The 23487-nt window shown below is 42.0% G+C and overlaps 1 protein-coding gene and 1 long non-coding RNA gene across 4 annotated transcripts in view; one reads left to right on the top strand and one right to left on the bottom strand.

Annotated features, from left to right (window-relative positions):
• Positions 1-14479, bottom strand: part of kdm6bb (lysine (K)-specific demethylase 6B, b) — a 41854-nt gene extending 27375 nt beyond the window's left edge. Inside the window, exons 1-3 of one of the 2 annotated variants that reach the window (XM_052567332.1) lie at positions 14279-14479; positions 13640-13817; positions 12795-12871 (exon numbers count right to left, since the gene is read on the bottom strand). The gene's annotated coding sequence lies outside the window, so the exon portion shown is untranslated. The remainder of the gene's footprint in view (positions 1-12794; positions 12872-13639; positions 13818-14278) is intronic. The other variant, XM_052567331.1, reaches the window with a different exon arrangement.
• Positions 1987-11260, top strand: LOC127966402 (uncharacterized). 2 transcript variants are annotated; one of them, XR_008155626.1, is made up of 3 exons: positions 1987-2127; positions 4110-4496; positions 10516-11260. It is a non-coding gene; the product is annotated as an uncharacterized LOC127966402 (long non-coding RNA). The 2 variants fall into 2 exon arrangements; XR_008155627.1 differs by lacking the exon at positions 10516-11260 and adding an exon at positions 6457-6886.
• Positions 14480-23487: the final 9008 nt, after the last annotated feature.

Raw genomic sequence — 23487 nt, 5'->3', positions numbered from 1 at the left:
GTGGTTGCTAGGGTCCCTATGATGGTTGCTAGGGCCGTTGCTAGGGTACCCAGGGTGGTTGCTAGGGTAATCAGGGTGGTTGCTAGGGTGTTGCTATGTGGTTGCTAGGGTACTTGGGGTGGTTGCTAGGGCGGTTGCTAGGCTCCCCATGATGGTTGCTAGGGCCGTTGCTAAGGTACCCAGGGTGGTTGCTAGGGTAATCGTGATGGTTGCTAGGGTGTTGCTATGTGGTTGCTAGGGTACCCGGGGTGGTTGCTAGGGCGGTTGCTAGGGTCTCCATGATGGTTGCTAGGGCCGTTGCTATGGTACCCAGGGTGGTTGCTAGGGTAATCAGGGCGGTTGCTAGGGTGTTGCTATGTGGTTGCTAGGGTACCCGGGGTGGTTGCTAGGGCGGTTGCTAGGGTCCCCATGATGGTTGCTAGGGCCGTTGCTAGGGTACTCAGGGTGGTTGCTAGGGTAATTGGGGTGGTTGCTAGGGTGTTGCTATGTGGTTGCTAGGGTACCCGGGGTGGTTGCTAGGGCGGTTGCTAGGGTCCCCATGATGGTTGCTAGGGCCGTTGCTAAGGTACCCAGGGTGGTTGCTAGGGTAATTGGGGCGGTTGCTAGGGTATGGCTATGTGGTTGCTAGGGAACCCGGGGTGGTTGCTAGGCAGTTGCCATGGTAACCAGGGTGGTTGTTATGATGTTACTTGGTGGTTGGTAGTTTTCACAGATGGTCACTATGTAGTTATTATAGAGTTCTTAGCCCATTTGAGCACTTAGCTAATCACTATTAGCATGTAGCTAATCACTGCTAGCATGACTAGCATGTTGGAAGTCCAGTGTGCTAGCATGAGTCAAAAAATCCAACCGCCATGTCTGTACAATGTTCTGATGCAGAGATATTGGCCTTGAAAAATGGTTGCTAGGGTACTCTGGTTGGTTGCTAGGGAGTGGCCTTGCAGCTGCCAATGATGATACTTCAAAGTCTGCTTGACAATATAAACCAACCCCCATGCTTCTATGTCTTTCAGATGTTAAGATATCTATCTTTGGATTTAGGTTGCTAGGTAGCTCTTAATGGTTGCTAGGGCGTGGCTAGGTTGTCTTGAAGGTGATACGTGATTGGCCGTTTGCTGCCTGAGTCAAACGAGCCCACCCTCATGTTTCTATGACACTTCTATCCAAAGTTATTCATTTGATCTTTTTCAATGGAAGTCTATGGAGCTTGTTGCTATGGAGCTCTCTATGGTTGATAGGGCGTGGCTTGATAGATTCACAGTGATCCTGAGAGACTGATTGGTTGCCTGATTCAAATGAGCCCACCCTCTTGTCTCTATGACACTGTGATGCAGAGTTATGTTTAATACAATATCCCTATGTAATTTCCCACAGTAGGAAAAACACAGTGTTTCATGGGCGATCCCTTACCATTGTATGTCTATGGGGCAAATTTGGGGGTCTCTAGCCCCCCAGGGGTACAACTTTTACCCCACTTGGGGGTATGTTCTCGCACAGCCTGATAGCCTCTCCAAATGTGGTGATTCAGGTGTTTCTGCGAAATTCTCTCTCAGAGCTATGCTCCGTCAATTTTTTTTTTAATGCATTTCCTATGGGACGTTTTTCGGCCGATTTTTCGCCCGCTGTACGAACATCGTACGCCCGATCGCTTATAAAAGTCATAGCACACCTCTCCTCAATAGGCCGCACGATTTGACGCCTGTTTCGTTGGTCTGTGACAAAAATTGCGGGACGAGTTACGCGCCGAAGTTTTGTACGGAAGAAGTAAGAAGAAGAAGAATAACTAGAAGGTACATTTCCTGAAGAAAATGTGAGTGGTGCTTGCAGTGGCAAAACTCTGCGCCCTGTTGCTAGGTTGTTGCAATGAGGTTGCTACGGTGGTTGCTAAGGTACCCTGGGTGGTTGCTAGGGTAATCGGGTATGTTGCTAGGGTGTTGCAATGTGGTTGCTAGGGTACCCATGGTGGTTGCTAGGGCGGATTCTAGGGTCCCCATGATGGTTGCTAGGGCCGTTGCTAGGTTACCCAGGGTGGTTGCTAGGGTAATCGGGGTGGTTGCTAGGGTACCCGGGGTGGTTGCTAGGGCGGTTGCTAGGGTCCCCATGATGGTTGCTAGGGCCGTTGCTAGGGTACTCAGGGTGGTTGCTAGGGTAATCGGGGTGGTTGCTAGGGTGTTGCTATGTGGTTGCTAGGGTACCCGGGGTGGTTGCTAGGGTGGTTGCTAGGGTACCCGGGGTGGTTGCTAGGGCCGTTGCTAAGGTACCCAGGGTGGTTGCTAGGGAAATCGGGGCGGTTGCTAGGGTGTTGCTATGTGGTTGCTAGGGTACCCGGGGTGGTTGCTAGGGCGGTTGCTATGGTAACCTGGGTGGTTGCTAGGCAGTTGCTACAGTACTTGGGGTGGTTGCTAAGGTGTTGCTAGGCGGTTGCTAGGGTGTTTTGGCTGGTTGCTAAGCAGTTGCTATGGTCTCCTGGGTGGTTGCTATGATGTTACTAGGTGGTTGGTAGTTGTCACAGATGGTCACTATGTAGTTATTATAGAGTTCTTAGCCCATTTGAGCACTTAGCTAATCGCTATTAGCATGTAGCTAATCACTGCTAGCATGACTAGCATGTTGGAAGTCCAGTGTGCTAGCATGAGTCAAAAAATCCAACCGCCATGTCTGTACGATGTTCTGATGCAGAGATATAGGTCGTGCAAAATGGTTGCTAGGGTACTGTGTTTGGTTGCTATGGAGTGGCCTGGCAGCTGCCAATGATGAAACTCCAAAGGCTGCTCGCCAATATAATCCAACCCCCATGCCTCTACGATGTACTGATGCGGAGATATAGATCTTGCAAAGCGGTTGCTAGGGTACTGTGTTTGGTTGCTAGGGAGTGGCCTGGCAGCTGCCAATGATGATACTCCAATGGTTGCTTGCTAATATAAACCAACCCCCATGCTTCTATGTCTTTCAGATGTTAAGATATCTCTCTATACTTTGGGTTGCTAGGTAGCTCTTAATGGTTGCTAGGGCGTGGCTAGGTTGTCATGAAGGAGATACATGATTGGCCGTTTGCTGCCCGAGTCAAACGAGCCCACCCTCACGTTTCTATGACACTTCTATCCAAAGTTATTAATTTGATCTTTTTCAATGGAAGTCTATGGGGCTTGTTGCTATGGCGCTCTATATGGTTGCTAGGGCGTGGCTTGATAGATTCACAGTGATCCTGAGAGGCTGATTGGTTGCCTGATTCAAATGAGCCCACCCCCTTGTCTCTATGACACTGTGATGCAGAGTTATGTTCAATACAATATCCCTATGTAATTTCCCACAGTAGGAAAAACACAGTGTTTCATGGGCGATCCCTTACCATTGTATGTCTATGGGGCAAATTTGGGGGTCTCTAGCCCCCCAGGGGTACAACTTTTACCCCACTTGGGGGTATGTTCTCGCACAGCCTGATAGCCTCTCCAAATGTGGTGATTCAGGTGTTTCTGCGAAATTCTCTCTCAGAGCTATGCTCCGTCAATTTTTTTTTTAATGCATTTCCTATGGGACGTTTTTCGGCCGATTTTTCGCCCGCTGTACGAACATCGTACGCCCGATCGCTTATAAAAGTCATAGCACACCTCTCCTCAATAGGCCGCACGATTTGACGCCTGTTTCGTTGGTCTGTGACAAAAATTGCGGGACGAGTTACGCGCCGAAGTTTTGTACGGAAGAAGTAAGAAGAAGAAGAATAACTAGAAGGTACATTTCCTGAAGAAAATGTGAGTGGTGCTTGCAGTGGCAAAACTCGGCGCCCTGTTGCTAGGTTGTTGCAGTGAGGTTGCTACGGTGGTTGCTAAGGTACCCTGGGTGGTTGCTAGGGCGGTTGCTAGGGTCCCCATGATGGTTGCTAAGGTACCCAGGGTGGTTGCTAGGGTAATCTGAATGGTTGCTAGGGTCTTGCTATGTGGTTGCTAGGGTACCCGGGGTGGTTGCTAGGGCCGTTGGTAGGGTACTCAGGGTGGTTGCTAGGGTAATCGGGGTGGTTGCTAGGGTGTTTCTATGTGGTTGCTAGGGTACCCGGGGTGGTTGCTAGGGCAGTTGCTAGGGTCCCCATGATGGTTGCTAGGGCCGTTGCTAAGGTACCCAGGGTGGTTGCTAGGGTAATTGGGGCGGTTGCTAGGGTGTTGCTATGTGGTTGCTAGGGTACCCAGGGTGGTTGCTAGGGCGGTTGCTAGGGTCCCCATGATGGTTGCTAGGGCCGTTGCTAAGGTACCCAGGGTGGTTGCTAGGGTAATTGGGGCGGTTGCTAGGGTGTTGCTATGTGGTTGCTAGGGTACCCGGGGTGGTTGCTAGGGCGGTTGCTAGGGTCCCTATGATGGTTGCTAGGGCCGTTGCTAGGGTACCCAGGGTGGTTGCTAGGGTAATCGGGGCGGTTGCTAGGGTGTTGCTATGCGGTTGCTAGGGTACCCGGGGTGGTTGCTAGGCAGTTGCTATGGTAACCAGGGTGGTTGTTATGATGTTACTTGGTGGTGGGTAGTTGTCACAGATGGTCACTATGTAGTTATTATAGAGTTCTTAGCCCATTTGAGCACTTAGCTAATCACTATTAGCATGTAGCTAATCACTGCTAGCATGACTAGCATGTTGGAAGTCCAGTGTGCTAGCATGAGTCAAAAAATCCAACCGCCATGTCTATGCGATGTTCTGATGCAGAGATATAGGTCGTGCAAAACGGTTGCTAGGGTACTCCGTTTGGTTGCTATGGAGTGGCTTGGCAGCTGCCAATCGTGATACTCCAAAGGCTGTTCGCCAATATAAACCAACCCCCATGCCTCTACGATGTTCTGATGCAGAGATATAGATCTTGCAAAACGGTTGCTAGGGTACTGTGTTTGGTTGCTAGGGAGTGGCCTGGCAGCTGCCAATGATGATACTCCAATGGTTGCTTGCCAATATAAACCAACCCCCATGCTTCTATGTCTTTCAGATGTTAAAATATCTCTCTATACTTTGGGTTGCTAGGTAGCTCTTAATGGTTGCTAGGGCGTGGCTAGGTTGTCTTGAAGGAGATACATGATTGGCCGTTTGCTGCCCAAGTCATACGAGCCCACCCTCATGTTTCTATCACACTTCTATCCAAAGTTATTCATTTTATCTTTTTCAATGGAAGTCTATGGGGCTTGTTGCTACGGGTGCTCTATATGGTTGCTAGGGCGTGGCTTGATAGATTCACAGTGATCCTGAGAGACTGATTGGTTGCCTGATTCAAATGAGCCCACCCCCTTGTCTCTATGACACTGTGATCCAGAGTTATGTTCAATACAAAATCCCTATGTAATTTCAAACAGTAGGAAAAACACTGTTTAATGGGCGATCCCTCACCATTGTATGTCTATGGGGCAAATTTGGGGGTCTCTAGCGCCCCAGGGGTACAACTTGTACCCCTCTGCGAGGTATGTTCTCGCACAGCCTGATAGCCTCTCCAAATGTGGTGATTCACATGTTTCTGCGAAATTCTTGCTCGGAGCTACGATCCGTCAAAGTTGGCCGTAATGCATTGTCTATGCGATTTTTCGGCCGTTATTTCGCCCGGTGTACGAACATCGTACGCCCGATCGCTTATAAAAGTCATAGCACACCATTCCCGATTAGGCCGCACGATTTGACGCCTGTTTCGTTGGTCTGTGTCAAAAACTGCGGGACTAGTTACGCGCCGAAATTTTGGCGGAAGAAGAATAAGAATAACTAGAAGGTACATTTCCTGAAGAAAATGTGAGTGGTGCTTGCAGTGGCAAAACTCGCCCCTCTGTTGCTAAGGTGTGGTTGCTAGGGTACCCGGGGTGGTTACTAGGGTCCCTATGATGGTTGCTAGGGCCGTTGCTAGGGTACCCAGCATGGTTGCTAGGGTAATCGGGGTGGTTGCTAGGGTGTTGCTATGTGGTTGCTAGGGTACCCGGGGTGGTTGCTAGGGTCCCCATGATGGTTGCTAGGGCCGTTGCTAAGGTACTCAGGGTGGTTGCTAGGGTAATCGGGGTGGTTGCTAGGGTGTTGCTATGCAGTTGCTAGGGTACCCGGGGTGGTTGCTAGGGCGGTTGCTAGGGTCCCCATGATGGTTGCTAGGGCCGTTGCTAAGGTACCCAGGGTGGTTGCTAGGGTAATCGGGGCGGTTGCTAGGGTGTTTCTATGCGGTTGCTAGGGTACCCGGGGTGGTTGCTAGGGTCCCCATGATGGTTGCTAGGGCCGTTGCTACGGTACCCAGGGTGGTTGCTAGGGTAATCGGGGCGGTTGCTAGGGTGTTGCTATGCGGTTGCTAGGGTACCCGGGGTGGTTGCTAGGGCGGTTGCTATGGTAACCTGGGTGGTTGCTAGGCAGTTGCTACGGTACTTGGGGTGGTTGCTAAGGTGTTGCTAGGCGGTTGCTAGGGTGTTTTGGCTGGTTGCTAGGCAGTTGCTATGGTCTCCTGGGTGGTTGCTATGATGTTACTAGGTGGTTGGTAGTTGTCACAGATGGTCACTATGTAGTTATTATAGAGTTCTTAGCCCATTTGAGCACTTAGCTAATCACTATTAGCATGTAGCTAATCACTGCTAGCATGACTAGCATGTTGGAAGTCCAGTGTGCTAGCATGAGTCAAAAAATCCAACCGCCATGTCTGTACGATGTTCTGATGCAGAGATATAGGTCGTGCAAAACGGTTGCTAGGGTACTCCATTTGGTTGCTATGGAGTGGCCTGGCAGCTGCCAATGGTGATACTCCAAAGGCTGCTTGCCAATATAAACCAACCCCCATGCCTCTACGATGTTCTGATGCGGAGATATAGATCTTGCAAAACGGTTGCTAGGGTACTGTGTTTGGTTGCTAGGGAGTGGCATGGCAGCTGCCAATGATGATTCTCCAATCGTTCCTTGCTAATATAAACCAACCCCCATGCTTCTATGTCTTTCAGATGTTAAGATATCTCTCTATACTTTGGGTTGCTAGGTAGCTCTTAATGGTTGCTAGGGCGTGGCTAGGTTGTCTTGAAGGAGATACATGATTGGCCGTTTGCTGCCCGAGTCAAACGAGCCCACCCTCATGTTTCTATGACACTTCTATCCAAAGTTATTCATTTGATCTTTTTCAATGGAAGTCTATGGGGCTTGTTGCTATGGTGCTCTATATGGTTGCTAGGGCGTGGCTTGATAGATTCACAGTGATCCTGAGAGACTGATTGGTTGCCTGATTCAAATGAGCCCACCCCCTTGTCTCTATGACACTGTGATCCAGAGTTATGTTCAATACAAAATCCCTATGTAATGTCCCATAGCAGGAAAAGTCCTCCCTATACTTTGTATTAGGGGCAATTTTGGGGGGCTCTTGCGCCCCAGGGGTACAACTTATACCCCACTGCGGGGTATGTTCTCGCACAGCCTGATAGCCTCTCCAAATGTGGTGATTCACGTGTTTCTGCGAAATTCTCTCTCAGAGCTACGTTCTGTCAAAGTTGACCCCAATGTTAAGTCTATGGGTTTTATCGCCCGATTTTTCGCCCGCCGGACGAACATCGTACACCCGATCGCTTATAAAAGTCATAGCACACCATTCCCGAATAGGCCGCACGATTTGACGTCACTTTTGCGGGTCTGTGACAAAAGCTGCGGGACTAGTTACGCGCCGAAATTTGTACGGAATCTATAAGAATAAGAAGAATAATAATAAGTATGTGAGATAATAATAGTAGTGCCTTGCCTCCGGCAAGCACCACTAACTAGAAGGTACATTTCCTGAAGAAAATGTGAGTGGTGCTTGCAGTGGCAAAACTCTGCGCCCTGTTGCTAGGTTGTTGCAATGAGGTTGCTACGGTGGTTGCTAAGGTACCCTGGGTGGTTGCTAGGGTAATCGGGTATGTTGCTAGGGTGTTGCAATGTGGTTGCTAGGGTACCCATGGTGGTTGCTAGGGCGGATTCTAGGGTCCCCATGATGGTTGCTAGGGCCGTTGCTAGGTTACCCAGGGTGGTTGCTAGGGTAATCGGGGTGGTTGCTAGGGTACCCGGGGTGGTTGCTAGGGCGGTTGCTAGGGTCCCCATGATGGTTGCTAGGGCCGTTGCTAGGGTACTCAGGGTGGTTGCTAGGGTAATCGGGGTGGTTGCTAGGGTGTTGCTATGTGGTTGCTAGGGTACCCGGGGTGGTTGCTAGGGTGGTTGCTAGGGTACCCGGGGTGGTTGCTAGGGCCGTTGCTAAGGTACCCAGGGTGGTTGCTAGGGAAATCGGGGCGGTTGCTAGGGTGTTGCTATGTGGTTGCTAGGGTACCCGGGGTGGTTGCTAGGGCGGTTGCTATGGTAACCTGGGTGGTTGCTAGGCAGTTGCTACAGTACTTGGGGTGGTTGCTAAGGTGTTGCTAGGCGGTTGCTAGGGTGTTTTGGCTGGTTGCTAAGCAGTTGCTATGGTCTCCTGGGTGGTTGCTATGATGTTACTAGGTGGTTGGTAGTTGTCACAGATGGTCACTATGTAGTTATTATAGAGTTCTTAGCCCATTTGAGCACTTAGCTAATCGCTATTAGCATGTAGCTAATCACTGCTAGCATGACTAGCATGTTGGAAGTCCAGTGTGCTAGCATGAGTCAAAAAATCCAACCGCCATGTCTGTACGATGTTCTGATGCAGAGATATAGGTCGTGCAAAATGGTTGCTAGGGTACTGTGTTTGGTTGCTATGGAGTGGCCTGGCAGCTGCCAATGATGAAACTCCAAAGGCTGCTCGCCAATATAATCCAACCCCCATGCCTCTACGATGTACTGATGCGGAGATATAGATCTTGCAAAGCGGTTGCTAGGGTACTGTGTTTGGTTGCTAGGGAGTGGCCTGGCAGCTGCCAATGATGATACTCCAATGGTTGCTTGCTAATATAAACCAACCCCCATGCTTCTATGTCTTTCAGATGTTAAGATATCTCTCTATACTTTGGGTTGCTAGGTAGCTCTTAATGGTTGCTAGGGCGTGGCTAGGTTGTCATGAAGGAGATACATGATTGGCCGTTTGCTGCCCGAGTCAAACGAGCCCACCCTCACGTTTCTATGACACTTCTATCCAAAGTTATTAATTTGATCTTTTTCAATGGAAGTCTATGGGGCTTGTTGCTATGGCGCTCTATATGGTTGCTAGGGCGTGGCTTGATAGATTCACAGTGATCCTGAGAGGCTGATTGGTTGCCTGATTCAAATGAGCCCACCCCCTTGTCTCTATGACACTGTGATGCAGAGTTATGTTCAATACAATATCCCTATGTAATTTCCCATAGTAGGAAAAGCACAGTGTTTCATGGGCGATCCCTCACCATACTATGTCAATGGGGCAACTTTGGGGGTCTCTAGCACCCCAGGGGTACAACTTGTACCCTTCTGAGAGGTGTCCTCTCGCACAGCCTGATAGCCTCTCCAAATGTGGTGATTCACATGTTTCTGCTAAATTCTCTCTCGGAGCTACGATCCGTCAAAGTTGGACGTAATGCGTTGTCTATGCGATTTTTCGGCCGATATTTCGCCCGGTGTACGAACATCGTACGCCCGATCGCTTATAAAAGTCATAGCACGCGTCTCCTCAATAGGCCGCACGATTTGACGCCTCTTTTGTGGGTCTGTGACCAACGGTGCGGGACGAGTTACGCGCCAAACTTTCGGCGGAAGAAGAAGAAGAATAATAATAACTAGAAAGTACATTTCCTGAAGAAAATGTGAGTGGTGCTTGCAGTGGCAAAACTCGGCGCCCTGTTGCTAAGGTGTGGCTGCTAGGGTGGTTGCTAGGGTCCCTATGATGGTTGCTAGGGCTGTTGCTAGGGTACCCGGGGTGGTTGCTAGGGTAATCGAGGTGGTTGCTAGGGTGTTGCTATGTGGTTGCTATGGTACCCGGGGTGGTTGCTAGGGTCCCCATGATGGTTGCTAGGGCTGTTGCTAAGGTACACAGGGTGGTTGCTAGGGTAATCGGGTAGGTTGCTAGGTTGTTGCTATGTGGTTGCTAGGGTACCCGGGGTGGTTGCTAGGGCGGTTGCTAGGGTCCCCATGATGGTTGCTAGGGCCGTTGCTAAGGTACCCAGGGTGGTTGCTAGGGTAATTGGGGCGGTTGCTAAGGTGTTGCTATGTGGTTGCTAGGGTACCCGGGGTGGTTGCTAGGGTCCCCATGATGGTTGCTAGGGCCGTTGCTAGGGTACCCAGAGTGGTTGCTAGGGAAATCGGGGTGGTTGCTAGGGTGTTGCTATGTGGTTACTAGGGTACCCGGGGTGGTTGCTAGGGCGGTTGCTAGGGTCCCCATGATGGTTGCTAGGGCCGTTGCTAGGGTACCCAGGGTGGTTGCTAGGGTAATCGGGGTGGTTGCTAGGGTGTTGCTATGTGGTTGCTAGGGTACCCGGGGTGGTTGCTAGGGCGGTTGCTATGGTAACCTGGGTGGTTGCTAGGCAGTTGCTACGGTACTTGGGGTGGTTGCTAAGCTGTTGCTAGGCGGTTGTTAGGGTGTTTTGGCTGGTTGCTAGGCAGTTGCTATGGTCTCCTGGGTGGTTGCTATGATGTTACTAGGTGGTTGGTAGTTGTCACAGATGGTCACTATGTAGTTATTATAGAGTTCTTAGCCCATTTGAGCACTTAGCTAATCACTATTAGCATGTAGCTAATCACTGCTAGCATGACTAGCATGTTGGAAGTCCAGTTTGCTAGCACGAGTCAAAAAATCCAACCGCCATGTCTGTACAATGTTCTGATGCAGAGATATAGGTCGTGCAAAACGGTTGCTAGGGTAATCCGTTTGGTTGCTATGGAATGGCTTGGCAGCTGCCAATGATGATACTCCAAAGGCTACTTGCCAATTTAAACCAACCCCCATGTCTGTACAATGTTCTGATACAGAGATATTGGCCTTGAAAAATGGTTGCTAGGGTACTCTGGTTGGTTGCTAGGGAGTGGCCTTGCAGCTGCCAATGATGATACTTCAAAGTCTGCTTGACAATATAAACCAACCCCCATGCTTCTATGTCTTTCAGATGTTAAGATATCTATCTTTGGATTTAGGTTGCTAGGTAGCTCTTAATGGTTGCTAGGGCGTGGCTAGGAAGTCTTGAAGGTGATACGTGATTGGCCGTTTGCTGCTCGAGTCAAAGGAGCCCACCCTCATATTTCTATGACACTTCTATCCAAAGTTATTCATTTGATCTTTTTCAATGGAAGTCTATGGGGCTTGTTGCTATGGTGCTCTATATGGTTGCTAGGGCGTGGCTTGATAGCTTCATAATGATCCTGAGAGTCTGATTGGTTGCTTGATTCAAATGAGCCCACCCCCTTGTCTCTATGACACAGTGATGCCGAGTTATGTTCAATACAATATCCCTATGTAATTTCCCATAGTAGGAAAAACACAGTGTTTCATGGGCGATCCCTCACCATAATATGTCTATGGGGCAAATTTGGGGGTCTCTAGCACCCCAGGGGTACAACTTTTACCCCTCTGTGAGGTATGTTCTCGCACAGCCTGATAGCCTCTCCGAATGTGGTGATTTACGTTTTTCTACGAAATTCCCTCTCTGTGCTATAATCCGTCAAAGTTTTCAGTAATGCATTTCCTATGGGACGTTTTTCGGCCATTTTTTCGCCCGCTGTACGAACATCGTACGCCCGATCGCTTATAAAAGTCATAGCACACCTCTCCTCAATAGGCCGCACGATTTGACGCCTGTTTCGTTGGTCTGTGACAAAAACTGCGGGACGAGTTACGCGCCGAAGTTTTGTACGGAAGAAGTAAGAAGAAGAATAATAAGTATGTGAGATAATAATAGTGATGCTTTGCCTATGGCAAGCACCACTAATAAGCACGGAGCATAGTAATAGTGATGCTTTGCCTATGGCAAGCACCACTAATAAGTATGTGAGATAATAATAGTGATGCTTTGCCTCCGGCAAGCACCACTAATAAGATAAGGCAAGAACTGGGTAGGAAAGAGTATGAATAGGACAGGATAAGATAAGATAGGATAGGAAAACAAAAAGCATAGAATAGAATAGAATAGAATAGAATAGAATAGAATAGAATAGAATAGAATGGGTTGGTATAGGGATACGATAGTATCCGATAGTATAGAATAGGGATAGGAAAAAGATTGGGAACAGGGGAGGAGAAGTGAATAGATGAAATAAGAAAATAAATGATTGTGAGACATAAGAATAGATTCTGAGAATAGAGAATAGAGAATAGCAAAGTTGGAAATGGGTGGACTGGGTATGATAGAACCCAATAGGTTATATGATAGGAAAAATATGATGGTGAGATTTGAGAATAGATGAGAAATACAGAGCATAAGACAGGACAGGATGACATAGTAGAGGAAAGGAGCAGAGAGGAAGAGGATGATCGAAGAACAGAAGAGTACTCAAAATGCTTGTGCATTCCTGGAGGTGTCTGGTCACAGCTGGGCAGATCCACAGTTTCTGACTGAGACTGAGGCACTTAGACTGAGCTATTGAGGCAGTGAGGCAGTGGGTGAAAGAAGGGAGGGGGTCTTGCCTACGTGACTTTCTGTGCATAGCACCCACGTACCCCATCTGCCCCATCCCCATCCTATCAAATAAGCAGAGAAGACAGTGTTCAGGGTGAGTACAAACCCAAATTTGATGGACACACAGAGATGGTGCATCACAAAAACCACACAGATCATAAGACATTAGACAGATTCCTGTCTGACTGCCCTTAGCAACAGCTCCAGTGCTGCACGGTCTCCATTGGGCGAGTCAGCCGGCTGCATGATATACCAATGTTGGCATGCCAGCCAATCAGATGCTCTGTCTGGCTGAGCTGGATTCATGCTCACCATGGTAACAGAACTACACACTTGAGTCAGTCAAACATGGAGTTCTCACATCCATAAACCACATGTGACCGCTGAGTCTATGCAAAGAGAAAAACCAGAAGATGTCATAAATCAATACTGTTTATGTGTTCGCAGTAGCACAAGGACATACAGAAGATTCACACTAAACAGTGATGCATGAAATAGCTTATTGGAATTCCTCTGGTGCAACAGAGCCATAAAAGATGCATCTAGTTCTGAGTGGCGATGTGCTACGCTTCATATCTTTGCCTCTTAATTATAATTCCAACCAGATTATGCATGTTTAATAGTTGACGCCACTATGTTACAGGGAGCTATTAGGCTATTCTGGATGATTTCTAGGGTGTTATAGATAAATCTGGTTTCTAGATATGGCTTTTTATTGTATTTCTATGGGATTTTTTTGCTCTTATTATAAATCCACACACAACTCTTATTAACATACTGCACACTTTTGGGCAGTGTCATCCATGTCCAGAGCATAAAATAAACTTTAACACAGGATATAGGTATTTTCAGATCACTAACAACTTAAAATTACAGATATACTTTTATTCAGATGGGACAATGCAAACGTAATCATTATTTTATAATACATTTCATGCATCATATTTAACTGATAAGAAGTGTGTTAAATAATTCTAACATTCGTAGCATCATAAATCAAAAATCTGTTGAAAATCCATAAACGTGAACCAGCTCTGCTTGGCAACAGCTTTGTCTGAACATGCTACACACGTGAAATATGATGCTCAGTCAGTGTCATCATCTTTTAACCCTACGGAAGCCATGATTATTGGTCAGGGGGGAGTTAAAAGACCCACCTCGTCTCCATGATGATTGGCTCTCCAAGCTGTTCATCTCCCTGAGCTCAATCAGACAGAAGCTCTTCACAAACTGGTACCAATGGCCCTTTTCTATTGGCTGCAGATGCATCAGCATTAGTGACATCATTAGCCATCCCACTGCAGGGGTGAAGGAAAAATCCCAGCTGCTGGACAGCTGTGCAAATGACAGGAAAGTTACAGAGAGAGCGAATATGTTTTCATAATGTTTTGTTTTTGTAAAGGTGACAAGATGTCATGAGGTGTGTCACATTTTCAAAACACAGCTGCTACATCTCTAGCAATATAATATATTTATATACATTATTTTTTAATACAACATAAAAACAGTATACATAATTCAACAAATAATAAATAAACAGAACAGAAATGAGTGTAAATAAATGTTAAAAGAACGCTGTTAAATAATAGGCTATACAACCCATGGAAATATCTTAAACATTTCTGTATTCAAACACTGCCATCTAGTGGTGTGTTTTTTAGAGATAGCAAAGAAACGCACAAGTGACGAACACAATTTAGTGAAGCAGGACTGATCTTATTTGTTGTAACATCTAAGAGGTAACATAACTTATTAGTTTGCAACTCAATTGTATTTAAATATATTCATCAGCTTACCTGCGACATGAGCTGAAAACCGAACTCTGCGTGTGTGAGGAATAATTGCGCAGTTTAAATTCCTTCAAGAACGCTCCATAGAGCCTTCCTCCACCTGTAACACCGCCATATGAACATGTACCTCCATCAGAGCTTAATAACTGATGAGCCGAGACCAGAGGAGTTGTTACTCACAGCCGCGTTACTTTTACTAAGGATGAGCGGTTGAGTCACTGAGTGACGTCAGTGCGATTCAGCTCACGCGCTGGAGTGACACTTGGGCTCACGAGCTCGTGCATCTCTCGTCTCTCGTATTGAACAGCACTACAGAGAATGTTTATTATTATTTATTTATTTATTTTAGTAGATTACTTTTAGTTTCACTTAAACTTCAGTGCAACGCGCTGTTTTTGTAATAAATGGAAACTTTAATTTACAATTGATCCATAAAAGCTTAGTTTTCTGTAATTTATTTACTTAAATTAACAGTTTGCCCAAAAATGGAAATTTGCTGAAAATGTATTTATCCTAATGCTATATAAGATGAGTTTGTTTTTAATCAGTACAGGATTGGAGAAATGTAGCAATACATCACTTGCTTACCAATGGATCTTCTGCAGTGGATGGGTGCCGTCAGAATTTTCAGAGATTTCAAACTCAGTGTTAAACATAACAAAAATGTCCAATCAGAAAAGATGTAGAAAAAGAGAACAGTCAGAATAGGTTAAAGTTTTAGCCACGTCAATAATGTAGACCATATGTTGAGGTTTACAATACAATACTGCAGTTTTCTTGTTGGAGTGGTTCAATAATTATTCCCCTTTTCTTGTGCTTGTCCTAATTATTGTGTATATTTGTGTTATCCTCCACAGTGCAATCCAGTACAGTGGTCAAAGGAAGAAGAACAAAAGTGGGATGCAGACCACCCACTAGGTAACTATGGAAACAAGACAACCTTGCATTGGTGGGCAGGCAGTTGTGGAGGAAGGCTCACTAGTAAGCGAGAAAGTTAGCATAAAAACACTTGTGTGTGTGTGTGCACTGGCTGCACTTTAAAGAGTACTAAGACAAGAGGGCTTCTGTTCTCCACATATACATAAACACTGTGAGTGTACTTTCCTTTACAGTTTAATTGAAATTAAGTTCTATCTATCTATCTATCTATCTATCTATCTATCTATCTATCTATCTATCTATCTATCTATCTATCTATCTATCTATCTATCTATCTATCTATCTATCTATCTATCTATCTATCTGTCTGTCTGTCTGTCTATCTGTCTATCTGTCTGTCTGTCTGTCTTTCTATATATCTATCAAATGAATGTGTAACACTTTATAATAAAAAAAATGAATAAAAATGCAATTAATGTCCAATAAAGGAGGTTTTAAAGCACTTAATTAACGACATTTTCTGAATCCTGTGACCTCATTTAAAGTGAGAACTATTTTATGGTTAAGATGTTTTAAAAAATGCTATCTAAAACTCAAGGTTATCTAATAAAAAGTATGTTAATTAAGTTACTTAATTTTTAAATATTTTATTACTGTTTACTTATTATAAAGTGTTATAATAAATATAAAATATATAATATACAATAAAATAAACATTTGTAATGCGGAGACATCATGGCAGCACAATAATTATGGTTTTAAATTAAATTAAAATACTTTAATTACATTTTTTTTTGTTTGATACAGTGAATCAAATAGCTTATAATGTAAATGAAACATAACCCAATTGTAAATAGGCTACAAGAGGATCAAAACTATGCGCTACTACTTTCTGACCCTTTTTAAAAATATGTTAAATTGAGAAGTAATATTTACTGCAGTGTTTATGAGTGCTTCAATCAGGCCATAAGGAGATTTCTTCACTGCTTGTTGAGACGCTGTTGTCTTGGTAGAACACGAAGAAGAGAAGTAGTCTACAAGCACTTCACGAAATGAGAAAGACCCTCTTCAAAAGACACACAAGCTCTTGACATTCAGAACCAATGAGAGCGATCTCACACACATAAACACAAACTTCAGCTCACACAACTTAAAACTAAATAACAGCCCTAATGAAACACACTTAATTGAATGCCTTGTGCTTATATTTGCTACACCATTCAAGACATGTACTGCACATTAGTCTGTTTAATTAGCTAACAGAACATCTTAAGGCAGGAAACACTTTCAGCTGACACGATTCCAAGGTTTAAATGCATATTTGTGAGTTTTTTTTTTTTTTTTTTTATTTATTTAATGAAGATTATGCACAACATTGTCCTTTAATATCTAAGTATTAAAATCCTGTAGAAATGGCTTCATTCGTTGGCAAATATTACAATTATTTATACATAGCATAGAGAGAATACCCATTCAATTTAATACATGTAATGAACATATCAGTCACAAGGGGGTGCTATGACTCTTTCCAGGTTAGAGTCTATGTCTATTAGTGTCTTCCATTTAATTGCACTGAAAGCTAATTCCTCTTACACAAATAAAATTGTAGATTGAACATTTCAGTTCGCTCTGACCCTGCTGGGGTTACAGATTGCTTATTTATTTTGGTTTGTTTATTTCAAAATGTCCAAAATGTAGACTCACATTAACGCATTAGGCTATATTTTCAGCTTATCAACTTTACACTAATGTACATTAAAATAAAACAGAAATGGGTTTTGAAAGCATACTGAGAGGACAATAGAGCGCTTCGTGTTTATGGCCCGGCCCTAATTACTGGCATCAACAGGAAATACATGATCATTATAGTTCACTTAGACCCAATGCAATGCCATCCATCAATCAAATCTGAAGTCAGTTATATGCTGAAAATGAGAACAGATCAGTGAGGATACGGTTATTTCACTGGACGTCACCCATAGCCCTGCATTAATGTTTCATTATGGCTTTATTGCAAATTTATTACTGTGCATTATGTATTTTATAATGACTTTATTATAGATTCTCTGAGAGCCATTGTATTATATAACAGCTATTTAATGTTCCAATTTTCTGACTTGGATTTTGCACATGCAGTTAAAATTTACAGTCTTTCTCTTCCAGGAAAACGGAGTAAAATATTAGTGACTCATCCTGCACTATAGAAATTTGTATCCAATCAAATGCTCTCTATAATTAGAATGCCCCGCCCACTAGTGAGATCACCTGCTAGCAGGAATAATTAAAAAAGTGGTAAGTGACCTCTCTCAAAATTACTATTTAAATAGGAAATATATCAATATCAGAAAGTCAAAGTAGTTGTAAAGCAAATTCAGGCTATATTGTGATGAGTTTTTATTGGTGTTACTATATAGTTTTATGACAATAAAATGTTCATCTTTACTTTTAATACATGTAAATATTGAAGTTATTTTATGTATTTTTATAATTTGTAGTAATTTTTTTAAATACATATGTCTATAGGTTCTATTAATAGTTTTTACTTCAGTTTTAGTTTCATATATCATATCATATCATATCATATCATATAGACTTATAGTGTATATAGTGCATTTATAGTGCAAGTTTTTTTATGAATTCCATTGTCACAATTTGTTATTAAAAGCATAATTTATTAGCCTAATTAAAATCTCAGTAAACACACTTAGCTGCTGTAAAAATAAACAAGGCTGTCACAATGAATGGCTGAAAATATCTGAGCCTGAGTCGCATGATGGAACATGAAAAAAGAGAACATGCTCTATTTCTAAATGTTTGACAGGAGCGCCATATGTTTGTTAATTATGAAGCTGTTATGAAAGCACATCAGCTTTGCTTTTTTTCTGTCGCTGGTCATATGGCTCACATCAGCTTTTTGGACACAGCTGGCTGAGGTCAAACTCTCTCCTTGTTCTGCAGCATGCTGACAGAAAGTTTCTGAGCCTGACTAGATGCGAGCCAAACGAAACATCTTACTGACATCCAAAGGTCGTGATTTGGGGGCAATATGTGGCCAGATGTGGCAATACTGCATCACTTGTTTCCAGCAGCTTCTGCAGCAGCTTTATTGGACAGTGATTGCTAGGCCCACATGTATCTGCTCCCACAGAACTCACAGATTTACTTCAAGCTGAATTTGACAACCTGTCAATCATAAAATTAAGCACATTCTGTGCTTCCTACTGTATGTGATTATTAAATAGTTGAAATTAATTTAACAATACTTTGACCTACTAATAAGAGTGTAGTAGCTATATTAGGCATATATTTAAATCCATTCCACAGATTTTTCCACAAAATCTGCTCAAATATGGGTCAATGGCATGAAAGTCACAGATTTTTTTTTAAGAAAAAATTGTAAAATGTTTCAAAAATGATACATAATTTATTCAGTCATTGTATTGCGTTGCATTATATGTTTACTGTTATACTGTTATAAAAAAAATTTCAACTTAGCTTTTCTGCCTATATACTGTAAATAACAACATATGCACCAAATCACATCTCACTCATTTTGAGCCTATTAAAACTTTTGAGTAAGAGCTCCATAAAGCTTGATGTATCTAATATGATACAAAACATACATAACAAGTACATATGCATTATTATTATTATCTTTTAGATTTTTTTTAATGCTTTTTCCAAATGCTTTTTCCTTCTTTTTTAAGAAACTTTTTTTTTATTTTTAAATCATTTTGATTACTATTTCATATCAGGCTTCATAGGGTTAAAATTTTAATTCATATTGATATTTTATTTCTAGCGCATAAAATAGAAATAAGAGGTAAAAATGAATTTGGCATCAGTAGTTTGCATACGATTATTATTAAAAAAAATAAGTAGAGTAAGTAGAGAAGCAATTTTGTTTTAATATTAATAAATGTCTACCAAATATAAATCAGTGCACTTGGTATATATGTGGCCCCACACCACAAAACCAGTCATAAGGGTAATAAAAAAAGTAAAAAAAACAAACAAACAAAAGGTTTATGCATCAATATATGTTATGTTATACATAAATAGGCTTTCCATTGATGTAGGGTTTGTTAGGATATGATATTAGGCTGAGATACAACTATTTGAATATAGTTCTTTAAAGCTGTCCAAATGAAGTTTTTAGCAATGGGAACTACTTTCAAATATTAAGTTTAGATATATTTACGGTATCATTTACAAAATTTACTTCTGGAACATATATACCATTTTTGGTATAAAAGAAAAATGTATAATTTTGACCCATACAATGTATTGTTGGCTATTGTCACAAATATACCTATGCTACTTACAGTATGACTGGTTTTGTGCTCCAGGGTCACATATATTAGAAATATATATTATATAATATATAGCCACTTGTTATGGAAACCCTTTTAGGGTTACCCTTTTCAAAATGTTCACATTTACATTTAAAAAAATGAATGAAAACGGAAATTAATGAGATTACTTAATGGTTACATCAAATGCCATCATGTTTTTTTTTTGTTTTTTTTTTGTTAACAACAATCATGTGTAAATTGCTTATAAAAATACAAAATCTACATGAAAACATTGGTTATATAACTAAAATTTTAAACTAGTTTTCATGTAAAGTTTTTATTCATCTCCATATTCGTCACTAAGCCAAATGCCTAAAAACTCCAGCTTCAGATTCTGTCTGAGCCTAGTGATCTTATATAAACCTGTCATTATCCCACAATGATCCTACAGCTACAGTAGCACAAAGACTGATGATAAAAACTAGCAATCCCACTGACAGATCCGTGAAAGATTAGCCGTTCACACAGGTTATCTGCAACTCGCTCCGAGTCTCCAACCTTGAGAGCTGTGTTTTTAAAGCTCACGCCGGAGGGAAGCAGAAAGCGATATGTCAACCATCACTCCTCATTAGAGGCCAAATAACCACAGCATGTCACACGGCGCGGTCCCACAGCCAATTTCTCTGTCCCTCCAAAAGCATATCGCCCTTTTAGTGTGTCCGGCTAGCGTCTGGCTCAGCAGTTTAAGCAGGATTCGTCCCTGCGGTTGTGAGCCGAGTTCTTTCTACAACTATTTGAGGTGCTCATTTGTCTGCATTCCACACAGAGAGGAGCCATTTGGATCTGACTGACTGATTTAATCCCTCTTAAATACAGGCCTGAAGATTTCAGAGAAGACCTGTTACACACGGGGAATGTCTGATGGATCCCTGCGTATGTGTGTGTGGCCGCTGCCTTTGAAATGCTGTCTTCAAGGAGTCTGACAAATCTGTATTATTGAAAGCTCAGCAAATTTAAACCCTCTCGCCGAAAAGAGGAAGATGAGAGGGACTAGGAGTGTTGTCTGAGACGATGGTCGTCTTGGAAGGATCTCGCAGACAGACATACTGAGGTGTAGCGTACACCGAGATAAACCGAAAACGGTGGAAGGAATCTGAGAGATGAGGGAGGAGGAGGGTGGGGGGCGGTTATGCACACAGACAGCGCTAGTATTGATTTTCCCCTAAGAATCGAATTCTCAGGGAACTCTGGGAAATTTTGGAGGCAGTAGTGAGTCAGACTCTTCATATAGGATTCGGCGGAGACAGAAGCTTTCTCTTCCTAACAGCTGCAGGATCCTGTCACGTCTCGCCGCAGTCGGCTGTGTCAGATTAGCACATGTGCTTGTTTCACGAGGAGACTAAGTGTGCGATTATTTTGAGACGCTGATATGAACATTTTGACATCGTGTAATTGTGTTAAAGTGTACTGTCTGTATACTCAAGTACGTGACTTTCAAGGTTGCTTTCTAGCGGCTTGTCATCTGAGATCTTCTTGAGCTGTCAGCTCTTGGAGAGATTTGTTGCTCGCCCTGTTTGCTTAGATATGGCAGCCGGAGCACCTGTTGACCCCACCCCTGCTTGAAAGGAAAGAATGACTGTGCTAATCTGTCCTAGTGTATGTGGGGGTCAGGTTCTGCCTACATGATGTGGACCAAATGTCCCCACAGGGATAGTAAAATATGGAATCACCAATATTGTGGAGATCAGCTTTATAAATGGTTCTAAATACTGAAAGGTTTTAAATGAGGATGGGTTTATAAATATTGAAATATAAAAGGAGAAAAGTGCTGAATGCAAAAAAAAAAAAAAAAAAATATATATATGTATATATATATATATATATATATATATATATATATATATATATATATATATATATATATATATAACCTAAAAAAGTCCGTCATGTGGTAAAATCTAAATAAATTATAATAAATATTACCTAACTATGCTAGTTTAATGGTTCACGTATCTCTTAGCAAATTATATTTTCTTGCATGGTAAAAAATAAACTATTATTAAGAGTTCAGAAAAATTGCTAAATTCTGATTTCAAATACTCTTAACAAATGCCTAATTGTATAATATAATATAATATAATATAATATAATATAATATAATATAATATAATATAATATAATATAATATAATATAATATAATATAATATAATATACCAAAATTTATGTCACCCTTTGTCACATAGTGGTTTGTTTCTTTTTTCATAATGAAAAGGTAACTATAATTACAATTAATTACAATTTCCGAAAAATTGTGACATTCTAAATTCAAATACTTTTTTATAATAACTGCTAAATTATGTAATAATAACAATAATAAAACTCCTAAATCATATATATATATATATATATATATATATATATATATATATATATATATATATATATATATATATATATATATATATATATATATAGTGCATAGCTGTTGCCTACATTTGCATAATATATATAACTAGAAAAATTATAAAAAAATTGGCATTCTGCAATCACTGATGACTGCTAAATTGTATATTCAAATATTATGTAATATGAATATATGTAAAATAAAATAAAATGATTTGCACCTCTATTTGCATAATAAAAAAACAACAACAAATTCAAATTAATTACTTTAAATATGTGGCATTCTGCAATCATTATAATGACAGCTAAATTGTATCATAAAATATTATATAATATGGATGTATATATATAATAATATAAAAATAAAATATAATACAATAAAATACAATATAATTATTTTACATAGCTGTGCTTGTTTCATGCCAGTTTCATCACTCGTGTCAACCAAGAATAACACATTTTTTAAGGTCAGGTCAAGTAGAAATTGAATAAGCCGATAATTGTAAGTTTTTACACTGTAGGAGAAATCAAAAGAGATTGAGTAAAACGACAGAAAGAAAAAGAAAAACATAGAGATGATTTATCAGGCACAAATAAAGAGAAAACTGACATATTTAGAAGAAGAGACCTTCAATGTCTTGTAAAACAGTCGATAAAAAGGTCAAAACAGGTGCACCATCCATCTTAGTTAACAGAATAAAAGGATAAATGAGCCAAAAAAATGAATAGATAGTAGATGTAGGGCGTCTGAAAGACGAGTGAAGCTTATCTGCAATGTAAAACGAGGACGAGTTTGTAGTTTAGAGCAAGACAGTGCATGTCATCAAATTATAGCACACATTAAGCTTGGGAAGGGCCAAACAATTGGCTTTTTACTTCCCTTTTTCTAATGTAAATTTAATTTAGAGAAAATGTTGATTTAATCTCTGCTTAGTACAGCATGACAGAGCAATAATGAAACGATCAAATAAAGAAAGGAACTTGAAAGGAAATGAAGGCACTTTTTAAATGGTGTTCATCCTTATCTAACCACATAATTATAGGTTATGACAGACATTCATATAAACTGTTTTCTTTTAAAACCGCATGCCAAAAAGATTGCACTCCATTAGAATTCCTACCTCCAGACTCAGAGATAATCACACATAATTAGAGAAAATTTCTGTTTACAAGCTAATTCTATCACACCGGGAAAAATGTAGGTCACCTCTCTCAACACAGCCTCACAGTTGTTCCTGTGCGAAGCTGAGAGGCCTGTGAGAGGAAGAAGTGGTTTACTTCGATCATCGCATGTGTCCTCAGCTCTGAGGAGCCGACGACATGAGCTGTGTGAGCAGCCTGCGGTCCTCCAGCAGTGTGTGGTCTCTTAGGACCCGAAGCCCAAACATCAAGAAAGTGTTGAGTTGCTGAAGTGTGATTTGTACTGGAAAATTTAGACTGCTGTTCCCCTTTTTTCATGATTTCTGCACCACTAGCGGCACCAAAATAACTAGAGTTAGAGAGTGCAGATGTTGCCTCCACAATGCTAAGGTCAGTATGACATCTAGTAAATTTAAATTTTGTCATCTGTCAATTCTGTCATCATTTACTCACCCTCATGTTGTTCCAAACCTGTAAAAGTTGATTTTTTTTTTATG

The sequence above is a fragment of the Carassius gibelio genome, chromosome B10, assembly GCF_023724105.1.
Source record: "Carassius gibelio isolate Cgi1373 ecotype wild population from Czech Republic chromosome B10, carGib1.2-hapl.c, whole genome shotgun sequence".
NCBI classification, from domain to species: Eukaryota; Metazoa; Chordata; class Actinopteri; order Cypriniformes; family Cyprinidae; genus Carassius; species Carassius gibelio.
Note: the sequence above shows the minus strand (reverse complement) of the source record. Positions and strands in the feature narration are given on the sequence as shown.